The sequence below is a fragment of the Galeopterus variegatus genome, unplaced genomic scaffold (genome assembly GCF_000696425.1).
Source record: "Galeopterus variegatus unplaced genomic scaffold, G_variegatus-3.0.2 Scaffold18, whole genome shotgun sequence".
NCBI classification, from domain to species: domain Eukaryota; kingdom Metazoa; phylum Chordata; class Mammalia; order Dermoptera; family Cynocephalidae; genus Galeopterus; species Galeopterus variegatus.
In genome coordinates this window covers 1,423,584-1,440,341 of record NW_007726129.1, presented here as the reverse complement: position 1 = coordinate 1,440,341, position 16,758 = coordinate 1,423,584, and the positions used below count along the sequence as shown (strand labels likewise).

At 38.1% G+C, this 16,758-nt stretch overlaps 1 protein-coding gene across 1 annotated transcript in view; it reads left to right on the top strand.

The window, feature by feature from the left end:
- Positions 1 to 16,758, top strand: part of CTCF (CCCTC-binding factor (zinc finger protein)) — a 36,735-nt gene continuing 19,977 nt past the window's right edge. The window contains exon 1 of the mRNA XM_008567601.1: positions 1 to 120. The gene's annotated coding sequence lies outside the window, so the exon portion shown is untranslated. The remainder of the gene's footprint in view (positions 121 to 16,758) is intronic.

Below are 16,758 nucleotides of genomic sequence, written 5' to 3'. Positions count from 1 at the left end.
AGAATGATCACGGACCTGGGGTCAGAGAACAAGATGCACTAGTGGACAGATTGCTGACCAGGGGCTGGAGAGCTGGGTTCTGTTTTTCCCTCCTCAAACTGACTTTGCAGCCACGGAGAGGTAAATGCTATTTCCACATCTTGGTCTTAAAAATGGGAGTAATATAACCTTCATTGGGTTGTAGGATTTGCTGGTTAATTCTTGGGTATAGAAGATGCAGGACATTGGCTGTTTGATTGTATACAGGCTTTACAGTCAGAAAGTCCTCGGTTTGAAACACTGCACTGCTACAAACTAGCTGGGTGACACTGGGAAAGTTACATCATCTGTCTACTTCTACAGTCCTCATTTGTGAGAGAATAACACCAATCTCAGAGGATATTCTCAGGGTTAATGAGAATGTGTATAAAGCATTAAGTACCATTCTGAGCATGTACACAGGAAGACCCCACAAAATAGTGGCTGCTTTTCTGCAGAAACCTTTGGAATATATATATTGACTATTGGCAGATAACCTGAAAAATCCATGGCCTGTGGCTGTTTATAATTTCGAAAAGGAACAGATGGAATCCTGTTCATTGGGAAGCTGATATCCTGGATAAAAATTGTCTTAATTAATTTGAGTTAGCCTGACTGGCCCATGTTTGCATCAAAATGTGACAGTAGTTACCAATTTACTTTAGCATGTAATCTCTGCTATAAAATATAATGGACATCATAGGGGACTTGGAACAGGCCTCTCGTAAATGTTGGGGTCTACTTTGGATCTCGTAAACAGCAAAGTAGGGTCTGGGTAAAAATGGTCTCTTCTCAACCTACTAGAAAGCACATCTTTTTTATCCACCAGAAAAATGTGAAAATAATTTAATTGCAGTTGTGTAATGGCAAAAAAAAAAATGGACAGGTGGAAATTACACATGCTGAGATTAGATAAGCTTGTATGAATGAATCATTTAAGTGACTACTTAAGATTTTTCTTATAGGCTGTGTGGAGCAAATAGAAAGGAGGAAGGGAATAGGAATGAAAGCTCTACTGTTCCTCAAACCTCTGTTTTCCAAATGGGCAAATTGGTATCTTAATAGATGGGAAAGACAAGGTCTGTGTGGTAGTATTCTGTCACTCCATAAATAACTTATGCCCTTTAGGTTCTTTTAGGAGCATTGACACAGAGTGCATACTAATAAGCTGCTGAAAAGAGAAGCAATTCTACTGATTTGAAAAACTGTTGAGAACTGTTGAGAAATCTGGCCTTATGAATTTGGGGAATGGGATTATAGGAACATATTGGTCACTTTTAAGTGTTATGACTAGCTTAATTATTTAGATGTCTGTTTCACAAACTGGGATATGAATACCCTTAGGGTACAAGGTGGTATGATTCCAGGGTACTTGAACCCACGAGATAAAAATGACCCATCTTCTTGGAGCTTCAGTTATGCTCATTGAGGGGGTGGTGAGTTAAGTAATTTGACTGGTGAATAATTTAAAATATTGTTATATTAAAACAAATATACATTTTTGGAGCAGAATGAAAACTGTGACTGTCTAAGATAATCATAATTTTTGAAAAAGTAAATTTGAAAAAATTCATAATGCTATGGTCTGAATGTTTGTCCCCTGCAAAGCTCATGTGGCAGCTTGATCCCCAGTGTTGAAAGTGAGGCCTTAGGGGGGTGATTGGATCATGAGGGTTATGCCCTCCTGCGTGGATTGATCTATTCGTGGATTAATGGGTTAATGGATGAGTGAGTTATCACAAGAGAGGCATTGTTGGCTTTATTAGGAGAGCAAGTAAGTATGTTAACATGCTTGCGCTCAGCTCTCCGTGCTCCACCTTGGGACTCCACGGAGAGTCCCTACCAAGAAAGCCCTCACCAGATACATCCCTTCCGTTTTGGGCATCCCACCCTCCAAAACTGTAAGAAATAAATTGTTTCTTTATAAATAACTCAGTTTAGGTATTCTGTTATAAGCAACAGAAAACGGACTAATGCAATAAAATCATTTTCTTTGAAGGTCTTCAACAAGATGAGGCATTTATACAATTAGAAGCATTACAAGCATTAGTATTAAGAATTACATTTTCTATGTTGATGTTGCCTGTTCTTTGAATACGTGTTTTATATTTGAATCTAATTCGTTCTAAAGATACTAGAAGTGTGACTTTCTCTGAAATGATGTGAATTGGATCAACCAAGATGTGCCTGTGCTGTATCTGAAATATTTATTGAACACCTGTAGTATGCTTATTTCATACTTTGAACACTTGACTTTCTACTTTATGCTAGGCACTGTGCTGGGTACTGGGGATTCAAAGGTGAATGAGAAAAGGATCCTTCTCAGTGTCTTAAGTAGAAGATGAGGCAAGAGACCTATAAATAAGTGTTGTTGGTGCTCTGATAAAAGTGTGTCCAGGAGGGCTGGCCAGTTAGCTCAGTTAGAGCACAAGCTTGTAACACCAAGGTCAAGGGTTCAGTTCCCCATACAAGCCAGCCCTTCCCTCCCCCCCAAAAAACTGTGTTCAGGGTGCAGGGAGGGATGGTCACTTGAGTTGGTGAAAGATGTTGGGAAAAGTTTTCTGGAGCAGAGACCCTGATGTAGGTATAACAGGAAATGCATTTATTCTTTAAATAAATAAATGTATGCTTTTGAAGCATAAAATTTGATTTTAATCCTATTATGGCACCACAGCCTGGCTATGCAGCTTAATACCTATATGGCCTTGGCCAAGTTTATCAGGGGTGACTTCCTGGGGCCTCCCTTTCCTCATTTGTAAAATGACATGTCTACCGTGATATAGGCTTCTGGCAGTTAAATGTAATATTGTTTTTGTTGTTTTGGATTTTTGTTTTTTTGCTGGTCAATACAGGGATTGAACCCTGACCTTAATGTTAAATGTAGTATTGTTGGGGATATATATGTGTTTGTAACTGTAATATGCTATATAAAGGTAAAACAGTGATTTTAGACTTTAGCAGTAGTTGGTCATTGTATATATTTTGCATTAAACTGAGCAGTGGTGACTACCAGACAATACAAAAGTTAAATGAACTAAACTGGAATATTGTGGATGAGGAAAGTAGATTAGATTTATCAGAAAATCTTTTTTTTTTTGTCCTTTTTGAGACTGGCCGCACTGCGCTCAGCCAGTGAGCGCAGTGAGCGCACCGGTCATCCCTATATAGGATTCGAACCCGTGGCGGGAGCATCGCTGTGCTGCCCGTGAGTGCGCCATGGGCTCAGCCCTCAGAAAATCTTTTGAGCAGTAGAGAAATAGATAAGTGAACAAGGTCATATCCCATGCTGGGAGTGATATACAACCCATTAAAGATGATGATTTGGGGGCCAGCCCCGTGGCGCACTCGGGAGACTGTGGCGCTGGGAGCACAGCGATGCTCCCGCCTCGGGTTCGGATCCTATATAGGAATGGCTGGTGCGCTCACTGGCTGAGTGTGGTGTGGGCAACACCACACCAAGGGTTGTGATCCCCTTACCGGTCACGGAAAAAGACAAAAAAAAAAAAAAAAAAAAAAAAAGATGATGATGATTGGTCTGGGGGGAAAAAAGATGATTGGGAAGACTGTACTAACCAGCAAAATTCCTATAAGAAACATTTTTAAAAGCATAGTACCAAAAAAAGAAAGTTATTATGGAATAAAAGTGAAGAAAAGCCCAAACAAAAACCTTGCATATAAAAATATTAGACAGACATCAATACAAAACTAGTCAAAACAAAACAAAGTTAGTAGTGTGAGGATGGTTAGGTTTGGGGTGACTTTTTCTTGGTTTTGTACAGTTTGTATAACATAATTTTTTAATAATATAAATGTTTTTTTCTTCTTAGGTAAGTCAGAATTGCCAAATTTTACAAGAACAATATTCAGCAATAGAGGGCTGGTTAAATTATGATATATCCACCTAATAGGATGTCATGCAGCATTTAAGACATTCTATATAAAGAAAGCAGATCATCAAACTGTGTGTACAATATGATCTCTTATGTGAGAGTAAATATATACATATGAATATATGAGGAGGGGACCATGGATGTAAACCAGAATGTTTATATAAAATTTTGAGTAGGTTTATAGTCTTGCTTTTCTAAGTTTTCTCCTTTTGCCTGTATTCTATAATTTTTAAGGGAAAAAGGAATTCAGTACAGCAGGAAGTAGCACTGAAGCTTTTTGATAAATATAGTGAAATGATGAAAGGAGTTTTCACCTGGCTTACTCTGGCAATAATGTCTAGACTTCTTGAGGGGAATTGAGAGTGTCGCTAGAGCACTTGGAGAAGTGCAGCCAGTAGGAGAGGAAGGCAGGAAAGAGAATACTGGCAGCTGTATAACTGCCCAAGCGTTGGAGGGAATTGAGGATGCACTGTCAGTTCTTACAAGTTTCCTCACTTAAATTTGGCCTTAAACTTTCTTTTTTTTATATCATCCAAGTAATGTTTAGTTTCATTTTTTAGAAGAGTCTAATAATTGTATAATTACACTAGAACCTGAAGAACCCTTGTATTTTCTTTCCCCAAGAAGTAAACACTATTAATAGTTTAGTGTGTTGACTTTTGGGCTTTTTTTTCCGTGCTTTTATTAATGGGCGTGTACATATAATAACATTTTTTAAACAAAATATAATTGTGCTACACAAATTTTCTAAACTACCACATTTAATATAAGCACATTGGGGGGAGATATTTCAAACAGTACAAAATGGTAATGATGATAAGTCATACTTCCTCCTACCTTTGATCTCTCATTTTTCTTCCCCAGAGGCAGTAAATATTATCAGTTTTTCATATACCTTTCTAGAGAAAATTCTATGCCTATACAGATTCATGTTTTATGCATTTTTTTCTTAAGACACAAGTACACATGGTTTTGGACATTTCAGTTGGTTTCAGTCTTTTGCCGTTAGAGAAAAATGCTCTAGTAGAAATCTTTCTTGCATACACATCTTTAGGTGTATGTACTAGTGTATCTGTAGGATAAATTTATAGAGGTTGAATTGCTTGTATATTCCTAGAAGAGGGAATGGCATGTACAAAGGCCCAGAGGCAGGAGAAGAGAAGCCTAGAATATTCTGACTACTGAAAGCAATTTAGTGTGATTAGAGTGGAGTATATGAGGCTGGTCTCAGATCTGCTGCTAGGCATCCTGAAGGGCCCTTTAGGCTGTTTGAAAGGGTTTGGACTTTAGCCTAAGAATTTTCAGCATGGGGTATTTCAGAAGGGACATCTCCTTGCTGATAATAGATTTACATTTTAGAAACCTATGGCCACTGTGTGAAAAATGGGTGGTAAGGGAGCAAGAGGAGAAGCAGAGAAACTAGTTAGGCCATTGCATGGTCCAGGCAAGATGTATTGCTGGCCTGATCTAAGGTAGGAGATCTAACCAAAATTGCTGTTTGTCAAGTTTTGGTTTTTTGTTGTTGGTAGTGGTGGTTTTTTTTGTTTTTTTTTTTAAGTTGCAATTACATTCTACATCCTCCTTTGTAACCTTTCTTCATGTTATGTCTTATGAGCATTTTCCCTGTTAGATATCCTGTGTTACTTCATATTACTAGAAACTTTATCGTTGGATGTTAAGTGATATATAAGCGCCTTATTTTTCTAATCTGTTTCTTTGGGGACAGAGTCCCTTGTTGCCCTAGCTTTTTTTCTCTAATACTTCATCTCCACCTATTCCCCACTGTTTGAATTATTTCTGACTTAAGAGTAACTTGAGTTTGGGAGCCACGTTAATTGTAAATTTGAGTGCACAGATTTTGAGATGTCTGTTTTTTCTACTCAAACCTTTTTTGGGGGCCTGCCCGTGGCTCACTTGGGAGAGTGCAGTGCTGAGAACACCAAGGCCATGGGTTCGGATCCTATATAGGGATGTCCGGTTCGCTCACTGGCTGAGCGTGGTGTTGATAACACCAAGCCAAGGGTTGAGATCCCCTTACCGGTCATCTTTAAAAAAAAAAGAAAAGAAAACTGAGCATTGTGCAGAAAACAAAGCTTACCTGGGAGTCAGCACTACCTCCAGTGCGTATGCTCTCTTTCTCTGCTCCTCTATATCCCAGATGTCACTTTTCACTGGTATACAGCAACCTGTAATCTCTTTCTCCCAGTAACCTGAAAAAGAGCAGATAGGACCTTTTTTTTTAAGATGGGAAATTCGCCTGTGGAAAGAGTTATTAGTTTATTCTTTGTAGCAAGAAAACTTTCACCTCCTCCTGTAGTAGTTTCATTGTTGCCATTACAAATGTTTTGTTAGCGTGTATTTCCTAGATTCAAAGATCCTTAAATAGTTTTTTTTCAAGTAGATGTTAGGATAATTGTTTTGTTTTGACTGTACCCTTTAATATTAACAAATTGAGAGGGAGATTGTTAACAAAATACCAGGATGCTCTTACCTTTTTTTTAACTTAATAGGGAAGTAAAACTCTTCTTCAAAAAAGAAAAGCGTAACTATTCTTTTTAAAGTTAAGGGCAAAAAAATGAGAAGAGGTATATACCTGTGGCTGAGTAGGTGAGGGCTGCTTCCATTCCCCATCAGCATGAAAGAAATGGTCCCTAATATTTTTCTGCTTCTCATGCTGAGTCATCGTCTCCACTGAGCCTCTCCGCATTTTTAATTGTAGTCTGCTATTTTCCTGGCACTAGTTCACAGCTGTTAATGGTCATGATACTTTGCTTCGATGTATCTTAATCTCTCAGATAAGATGATAGTGTATATATTTTCAGTAATAGAATAGAGTGGTTATTCCATTTGAATTTTAAACCTAGCTTTTGTCATAGAAGAGTGAGTAATTTTTGTTTTGGCTTATGTCCTTCATCTAGTAAAAATCACTTAGCTTTTCCTTTTGTTCTCAAGAGAAACTGATCAATTGTTTTTAATTTATTCCTTTTTTTCTTGTCACAATGGCACTTAATGTTCCCTATAGTCAGATTTCTAGCCTAGGTTTTTCCGTCAACATTCTTCTAATTTAAACATCTAGAAAAGAAAAAGCAACAAGATATCTCCTGTTTTCTGCCTTCTAATGATGTCTCATGATTTGTATTGACCTTTGTTAGGCCAGTTTTTAGGTGACCTTCATGTTAGACTGTTTCAGAATTGCTGTGGCTTATGGAAGCTGGTGGGGACTTAGTGCTACTATTTCCTGCCATAAGAATTTAGGTAGTCTTCTGATCCCAGGAAATAAGTTGGGGTTTTTAGCAATCAGTTGTTTCTTGTAACAGATAGTAGTATATTAAAACACAATGTTGTGGTAGTTTTATTTATAAAATAGACTCCTGAAAATTGTCTTTCTCTACTGTCTTATTCTCAGTACACATGGATTATTTCTAGTACATATATATTTTATAATAATCTCCCCAAATGACTAAGCTCTGCAATGGTGGGTATAAAAGGTTGTTTTAGTTGTTTTCCTTTGGGAATTGCCTGACACATTTTGCTATATAGCCATATCTCATAGGTGATAAATTACTAAATCTTAATGTCATCAAAAATTAATATATTCACAATTAACTTCTGTTTTTATGTGACAGGGTTTGTTTTTTAATCTAATCTGTAATTGTGTCATTAGGACTTTTTATTTTTTCTCTGTTTAAGAAGCAACACAGGAGGCCAGCCTGTGGCTCACTCGGGTGAGTGTGGTGCTGATAACACCAAGGCCACACGTTCGGATCCCACATAGGGATGGCCGGTTTGCTCATTGGGTGAGCGTGGTGCTGACAACACCAAGTCAAGGGTTAAGATCCCCTTAACGGTCATCTTTTTAAAAAATAAGAAGCAACACAAACAGTGCAACAAAGGAAATAAATTCATATAGTTAAGCTTTCACTTAGCTTATAAACAGTGTTTTGTTTTTCCATGTTCCCTTCCTGCTCTTGTCCTGTGCAGGAACCATTTACACGTGTTTCATATGACAATGATACTAATATTGGAAAGTCTACTGTTTACCTAACACTATTTTGTATTCATTATTATAGAGGATACAGAAGTAAAAGGCATAGTTCCTGCCCTTAAAAGCTAATAATCTATTGGGGAAAAGACACAGACATAGAACATTATGATATAGTTAAAGCAAAACAAAACAAACAAAACTTGAGTTCAGTCAGTACTGGTCAAGGTTGAGAAGACTTTGGTAAAGGGAATGACTTGAGCTGGGAGGGGACAAGACAGCAGACACTGGTATGGAAGATACCCAGCAGGAAGTATTCAAAGGTGAGATTGGGTGGGTGGAAGGAATGGGAACAAATGGTACAGAGTTCTGGGAGCAAAGCCGGAGAGTTTGGACTTGGTTCAGTAAACATGAACCATCATGAAATTTTGAGTCTCATTTTAGGAAGATTTAGTCTGGCATCAGTGTACTGGATAGGCTTAAGAAAGACCAGCCTGGGAGGTTGTTCTGTTCCTTTTTGACTCTTCTTTTTCTCCTTCATTCCTGGATTTGGTCAGTCACCAGGTTCTGTCAGCTGGTTGCTACCTTCATCCTACAGAAATCTAGTTAGTTTATTAAAGAAGTCATTTTTTTTTCCTTTTTGTCTTTTTTACTGACCGGTAATGGGATCGCAACCCTCGGTGTTGTGCCTGCACCGCGCTCAGCCAGTGAGCAGGAACCGGTCTCCACGTGGGATCCGAACCCTTGGCGGGAGCGCCTCCGCGCTCCCAAGCGGCGCACTCTCCAGTGTGCCACCGGGCCGGCCCTAGAGAAGTCATTTTTATGGGGAAAATTTATCTAAGGTTTGTGATTAGAATTCTAGGAAACTGTAAGGTCATTTATTGTTCAACTAACACATGTTGAGTACCTTTCTGGGCTGGTCTATAAGAATCAGAGTAGTGCAGTATTCAGGCATCGTGCAGGTATTGTTTTATTTAATCTTTATGACAGCCTATGAAGTGGATACCACCATTATTATCCTTTTATAGAAGAAGAAACTGAGGCACAAAGGGTAGCATATATATCACTCCTTGTCACACCGCTAATTAGTGGAGGAACCAGAATTAGGATGCAGGTCTCTGGCTCTAAACAAGTATTTTGTTCTGCCTCTCCTGCACCCCCCCCCCACCTTTTTTTTTAAATATAGAATGAGGGCCAGCCGATGGCTCACTCGGGAGAGGGGCGGGGCTGATAACACCAAGGCCATGAGTTTGGATCCTATATAGGGATGGCCGGTTCGCTCACTGGCTGAGTGTGATGCTGACAACACCAAGTCAAGGGTTAAGATCCCCTTACCGGTCATCTTAAAAAAAAAAGAATGAACATTTTACCCATACTAAGTATTATATTAAAACATGATTTTCAAATGTCTGCATAATGTTTCATTTTGTGCACGTATCATCATTTACCAGGTTTACTGTTCACCTATGGTTGTACTATTGGGTTGTTTATAATTACTCACTTTGATTAATAATGCCCTTAGAGTCTTAGTTTTCTTATAATCTTGGCATTATTAATTATTGCTGCTTTATAATATATTAATATTTGAAAATAGGTTTATTGTTTTTCAGAAATTTTATTGTTGTGCTCAATATCCTACTTATTTTTAAAACAAACTTTAAAAATTACTTTATAGTTCTTGCCAAAGAAAAGAATTTAAAAAACTAAAAATTAAAATTACTTTATATAAAATAGGAAGAATTAACATGTTTACAGTGTTTAATGTTTCAATTCATGGATATTAATAGTATTATCCCTAACTAGTTAGGTCTTCTGTGTCTTCTAGAAGAATTGTATAATCTTCAAATAGGTTCTGCAGATTTTGAGTTCAGATTACTCCTTCTTTTGATATGTTTGTTGTGAATGTATAAGTTTTTATATTTCTATGTATTTTTCTATATTTCTGTACTTTCTATTTATTGAATGTATGTGTATGTACAACTTCAAGTTTACCTATAGCCCATCTTGTTCCACAAGGAATTCGAAGAAATGCATAGAAAATGTACGTAATAAATGTTGTAAATAACTTTAAAAATCAGAAATTATAAATTAGAATAGAAAGTTATTATGTAGTTTGAGAAGCAGCACATTGATCAAGATGTGGCCACCTTAAAAAATGTTAACATGATCCTGTTACATAGATTTCACAATGAAAGAAAAAAAAATGTTTTGAAGCAAAGCTTATCCAAGCATTTAACTCCAAATGAAATTTCTCCCATATATCCTTTAGTGTAAGCCAAGGGCATAATGCCAAAGCAAAGCTCGGTGAAAGCAGTTCTGTAGAGGATAAGACCATGTGGCCCAAGTATACCCAGCTTTCTGATGGTCTGGCATAATTCTGGGATAAAGCCTAGATTAGAGGGCCGGCCCATGGCTCACTCGATAGAGTGCGGTGCTGATAACACCAAGGCCATGGGTTCGGATCCCATATAGGGGATGGCCGGTTAGCTCACTGGGTGAGCGTGGTGCTGACAACACCAAGTCAAGGGTTAAGATCCCCTTACCGGTCATCTTTTCAAAAAAAAAAAGCCTAGATTAGAGGGCCGGCCCATGGCTCACTCGATAGAGGGCGGGGCTGATAACACCAAGGCCATGGGTTCGGATCCCATATAGGGGATGGCCGGTTAGCTCACTGGGTGAGCGTGGTGCTGACAACACCAAGTCAAGGGTTAAGATCCCCTTACCGGTCATCTTTTAAAAAAAAAAAAGCCTAGATTAGAATGTAGAATTTCCACAGAGAAGTCAAGTCAGGTAAGAACAGAAAAGTCTCTTTTGGATTTACGAGTTAAGAGCCATCGCTGGCCTCAGCAGTTCAATTGAGTATTGGGGAGAAACCAGACTGGGGGACCAAGGAGTGGAAGAAAAAAAATAAAGGATTAGTAATAATAAGTGTGAAGTCAAGCATGGAGAGAATAAAGAGATAACAGATACTAAATTGTGAAATGAGGTTGTGGGCATTTTTAAGATGAGAAAGATTTGAGTAACATCGAGCTGTCAGAGAAGAGGCTGGGGCAACAGAAAGGAGGACTGATCGAGCAGGCTCCCCAAGGATATAGGCCAGGCTGGTGGCACAGGACCATAGGCAGACTTCAGGGGTCTCCTTGTTGGAAGCTAGACCCCTGCATCCTCCCACTTGACCAGTCAGCAGGGGCATGGCAATGCTCAGGTGCCAGTTTTCCTTCCAACCCTTTACCCCCAAACATCTAGGTTGCCCTGCCTCAGTCGGACAGAACTTCCTCTGGCCCCATTCTCTACCCAGAAATTGATTGAATAATAAAAGTTTTTTTGTTTTTTCCCCCTAAGCTTCACTTTTCCACCATGACAATAGAGAATACAATAAGGATCTGGTCGTAAGAGTTTCATTTTATGCTGATACCACAGTCCACAGAACTATCCCCACTTTACCCAGCTCATTTGTAAATTGGTTAGTGATGGGTTGGGGATTAGAGTCCAGGTTTCTTAATTTCCTGTTCAATGCCATTGAGTTGAAGATGGCCAAGCATCCATATGGAGAGATCAACTTTAGGCAGTGAAACTGTGGGATTGCAGATGTAGATTGAGAAGACTTCCATGTAGAGACAGCTGGAATGAAAAGTCTAGCACAAGGCGTGGCTGCAGACAAAGGTACAAAGCCTTGGTGTGCTCAGAAGGCCTTGTGGAAGAGTTCTGAGAGAAACAGGGAAGAGACCCAGGAAAGGCAGGGACTAAGGGTAAGAGGCTTATGAAAGAGGAATATAAATTTCTTCTTGTCAGATGCTGAAAAAACAGGTTGAGAATGGAGGAAAGGCATTAGGGTTGGCTGGGGTGGTTCTTAATGGGTGGCATTTGCAAACCAAGCGAAGGGACCACAGAGGGCTAAGGAGGGAATGGAGTCCTTTTTAGTAAGGGCAGATTCTTAAGATAGAACAAAGGCATATACAAAAGTGTACACAAATTGTATGTATAATATCTCTTCTATATAAAGAATGCATATCCATAGGGGAAAAACAGAAAACACCAAAGTATCAGGTGATTACCTCTAGGTATAGAAATTCTGAACTTTTATCCTTTTAGATTTCTATAAATAAGCTAATATACTTATATAATCTGGAAAAAAAATTGTGTCCTGGATGTAAATGTAAAACCCTTTTTACTGATGGAAGCCCGTTTTCAGTGGTGTAGGTCCAGAAAAAGGGGATTTGACCAAACCTAGAAAGTATGGCCAGCTCAAGCAAGGAGAGCTCCAGAGAGAGAGAGTCCATAGGGGAAAAGAGGACATGTATTGGAGCTACTAGCAGGGGGGGAGGTAGTTAGGAGCACAGTCCCCAGGGAGTAGGGAGAGAGACCTGGTCCAGCCTATTCAAAGCCTATTCAATTACTTACTGATTTAGAAAAGAGATTCCTTTCCCCTAGAGGAGGTTAGACAAAAGGACCCACTGCTTGAGGGGATGCACTGAGATTTTTAAGCTGTGTATGGGAGAGGCTTGTGGCTTGCTACTTTGTGTCTGATATTTCTCTGTAAAAATAGAAGCTACTGCTTTAAGACCTAAGTAGATGCTGTTGTTCTTGGACCTTATTGCCTTATGTTTTTGGGGGGATTTTTTCACAGTGAAAGAATACTCTGTCAGCTCAACTCCTTGACAACACAATTGGTTTCAATTTGTACTCCTTTATACCAATTCTTTTTCTACCTGGCTTACAGTTCTGTAACCTCTTTTGGGTTGGACTTGGTTATTTTCAAGCAATTTTTGACATTTTAAGTTTCCAGATTCACAGCAGAGGCAAAATGGATTTTTTCTGTTCTTCACATTGTATGCTACAAAACCCAGAGAGCTCAGAGATTAAATGTTTTTCTTCCACCCATTTTATTATTTGAGGATACTTAAATAGTCTGGAATTTTGTAGTGATTCTTTGGCAGGGCTACCATTAGCACTTACAGCATGTGAATTTTTTGTTTTTTGTTCTTTATACCTTTTCTGAGAATGTTGCTGAGGTAAATGGAACTTTTCCTCTGTTCCCTAACTTCAGACATTTGGCTTATCTTTTTGCTGGGATATTAACTTTGGGACCTTCATGGCCTGAAACATTTCTCTCAAAAGAAAACAAAAAATAGGTGAAGAGTAATAGTAAATGTTAAATTGCAAATTCTGATTCTTTGGGCCAGGAATGGGTCCTGAAGTTCTGTGTTTTTAACAAGCCTCCAAAGTTATGCCAGTGCTGTTGGTCCTTGGACCACACTTTGATTAGCAAAGGTATAAGGCTGCTGCGCTGTTCAGTACAGTTGCCTCTAGGTCCATGTTTCTGAGAACTTATAGTGTGACTAGTTTGAATTGAGGTGTGCTATAAATGTAAAATACACACCAGATTTCAAAAACTTAGTATGAAAAAATATATAAAATATCTCAATAATTTTTATATTGATTACACCTTGAAATTATATTTTGGACGTTTTGGGTTAAATAGAATAATTACTAAAATTAATTTAACCTGTTTTCTTTTATGCTTTCAGTATGAAATTTTTAAATTTGAAATATGAAAATTTTAATGATTTAAAACTAGAAAATTTAAAATTACACACGTAGTTCACATTTGTGGCTTACGTTATATTTCTATTGAACGGTGCTGATACAGAACCTTCCTATTACAAAAGTAATCCATCTGAACAATATTAGTATATAAAAGTAATTGTAGTTAGGATCATGCTTAAAGTAGTCTTTTACAATCAGAAATATAAATTAGATTTCATAATAAAAATGCTAGAACATTAGTGCTCAGACATTTTTAATTTATAGGCAAATTATAAAGCACTCTACAAATGTTCCTTGACCCCCCACTTTCTGCAATAACATTTTGTTATATTTGTCCCCACTGTTATGGAACAGCAAGTAAGAGGCCTTTGCATTGAACATTGTATTTTTGTCTCAGTTGTAGAGAACAAGAGACTAATAAAAGTAAATAATGGCAGAACAAACCAGACTGGTGAGCCAGCAGCCTAGAAGTTTTCGGTCAGCCTTAGTTTTGCTGAATCTGTCCAAAAATGTAGGTTGCTTTAAGCCTAGCTTTTGCCCTCAAAGAGCTTTCTCAAACCAGCTAGGAAAACAGAATTATTTTGAGAACATTTTAAGTGAAAAATTGTGTTATTATCAGCAGACACATTCAGAGTTAAGTAATGGCCACAGAACCTCAGAAGGCTTTGTTGTGCTAAGGATGGGCTGTATCTGAGAGGGATGGATAGGATGGATAGTACAGCGCAGAAAGAGAGATGGCAGTGGGAACAGCTGTGTTCGTGTGAAAAGACAACTTGACTGAAGGGAAAAGTGTATGTGAGAAAGCAGCAAGACATAAATCTGAATAGGTTATCACAGGGTCAGATACTGAGAGACTCAGAAAGCCAAGAAGGGTGTTAAGTGCATCATGCATTTTTTGCAAAAATAGACACTTTATTGAGGAAACCAAGCCCTATTCTTTGTGAAATGAGTGAATCTTAACTTCCCTGCCCAGAAACCATAAGTGGTTTTCCATTGCCAACCATATGAGGTACAGTCTTCATATTTTCTTTCAAGACCATCCAAAGTATGGCCACAACCAACACATCCATCTTATTGCCCTTTCCTCTGTACTATGCTTGAAGCCGATTGTTATTTTTTCTCATAACTAATTCCCACATGTATTATTCTACCTAAGAATCCAGTGTTTTCCCCTGCAAAATATATATACACACACACATAACCTAAACTGCTTCTAAATGTCCTGCGCCTATTTCAGGGTTCCATTCTAAATTCCACATTTATGAAGCATTTTGCTGTCATACCTGGTTCTGTTATCTTTCTCCAAACCTACCTAATTATACCTTGAACCATTGTACCTGTTTTGTCCCTTAGGTTAGCCAGTGACTCCTAGAATACAGGACCAGGCCTTACACATCTCTCTCTAGTCTTTCTGCTTCCTGGCAGGTGCTCCTGGCTGGCTTAAGGAGCCTTTTCTGACTGCTAGCATGGATACAGTGTTAGGGTGCCTGGACAGAGAATTGGAGAAACATGTACCTAATAGAATTAACAAAAGGCTTGAGACTAGGCCAAGGATACAGAACACTTTAAATTTTAATTTTGAAGTCACTTTGTATATATTTGTAGTTTTCATTAGGTCAAATTATTGCTTTGAATTCGGTGATCGTTCAAACCTATTTTATTTGTAGTTATTTTGGTACACTAGGTACTCAAAAGATTTAAGACCCAGAAACTATGAATTGGTGATTTATATTCTTTTTTCTATTATATTTTCAATTCAGTTAACATTTATCGAGTACTTAGTAACCTGGGCACAGTGCTAAAGAGTAAAAACTACTTGTCAGATGTGATCCTTGACTCATGGTTTCATAAGGGAGAGAGATAAATGAATGTCAAGTTGATGATATGACACAAGAGGCAGTGTTGTATGGTGGCTACAAGCAGGGCCATTGGAATCTGAATCTAAGCTCTGGCTCCAAAATCCAGGGTGAAAAAACTATGACAGGGAGGGGTGAAGTGGGGAAGTGTGTTACTCAATGGGTATAAATTTTCCATTATGCAAGATGAATAAGTTCTAGAGATCTTACAACATAGTACCTGGAGTTAATAATACGGTATTTTGCACTCTGAAATATGTTAAGAAAATAAATCTTATGATAAATTTTTTTACCACCGAAAAACAAAAAACCCCATAAGAATACAAGGAAATTTTGGAGATGATGTTTAGTGTCTTGATTGTGGTGATGGTATCATGGATGCGTGTGTATGTCCAAACTCACCAAAATGTATAATTAAAATATCTGCAATTTTTCAGTGTATCAATTATACCATAGTAAAGCTTTTTAAAAAACTTATGAGCATGTTTCTAAAGTAAAATTTAGCTTAAAAATAGCAAGGCTCTCTACCAGTGTTTTTATAAATAGATGTAGGAAATGTATAAGATTTATTTTTATTTAATTTTTTAATTGACAAAAATTATATGTATTTATAGTATACAATATGATCTTTAGAAATATGTATATGTCGTGGAATGGCTAAATCAAGCTAATTAACATGCATTATCTCACATACTTATTGTTTTTTGTGGTGAGAACACTTAAAATCTACTCTTTCAGCAATTTTAACTATAGTCATCATGTTGTGTAGTAGATTTCTTGAACTTATTCCTCCTATCTAACTAAAATTTTGTGTGCTTTAGCCAACATCTCCTGCACCCGAAATATGTAAGATTTAAACTAGTTTTATTTGTAATTCTATAATATCAGATATCCAGAGTTGAAATTTCTGATTGTCTTGTGTCATTTTTTATTTTTTTTCCTTTTTGTCTTTTTTACTGACCGGTAACGGGATCACAACCCTCGGTGTCGCGCCCGTACCGGGGACTGGCAACGGGATCGCAACCCTCGGTGCTGTGCCTGCACCGCGCTCAGCCAGTGAGCGGGAACCGGTCTCCACATGGGATCCGAACCCTTGGCGGGAGCGCCGCCACGCTCCCAAGCAGCGCACTTGCCAGTGCGCCACCAGGCCGGCCCCTTGTGTCATTTTTAAAAAATCATTTCTTAGTTTGAATCAGGATCCAAAGAAGATTTACATTGTGATTGGTTGCTGTCTCTTAAATCTCTTTGGTCTGTGTCAGAGCTTCTCAATCTTAATACTATTCACATCTTAGGCCTTCTGATTCTTTGTGGTAGAGGACTCGCCTGTGCTTTGTAGGATGTTTAGTAGCATCTCTGGCCTCTACATACTAGATGTCAGTAGCACATCCCACCCCAGTGTCTCCAGACTTTTTTTTTTTTTTTTTTTTTTTTTTTTTTTTTTTGGTTCCCCCAAAGGAACCGCACC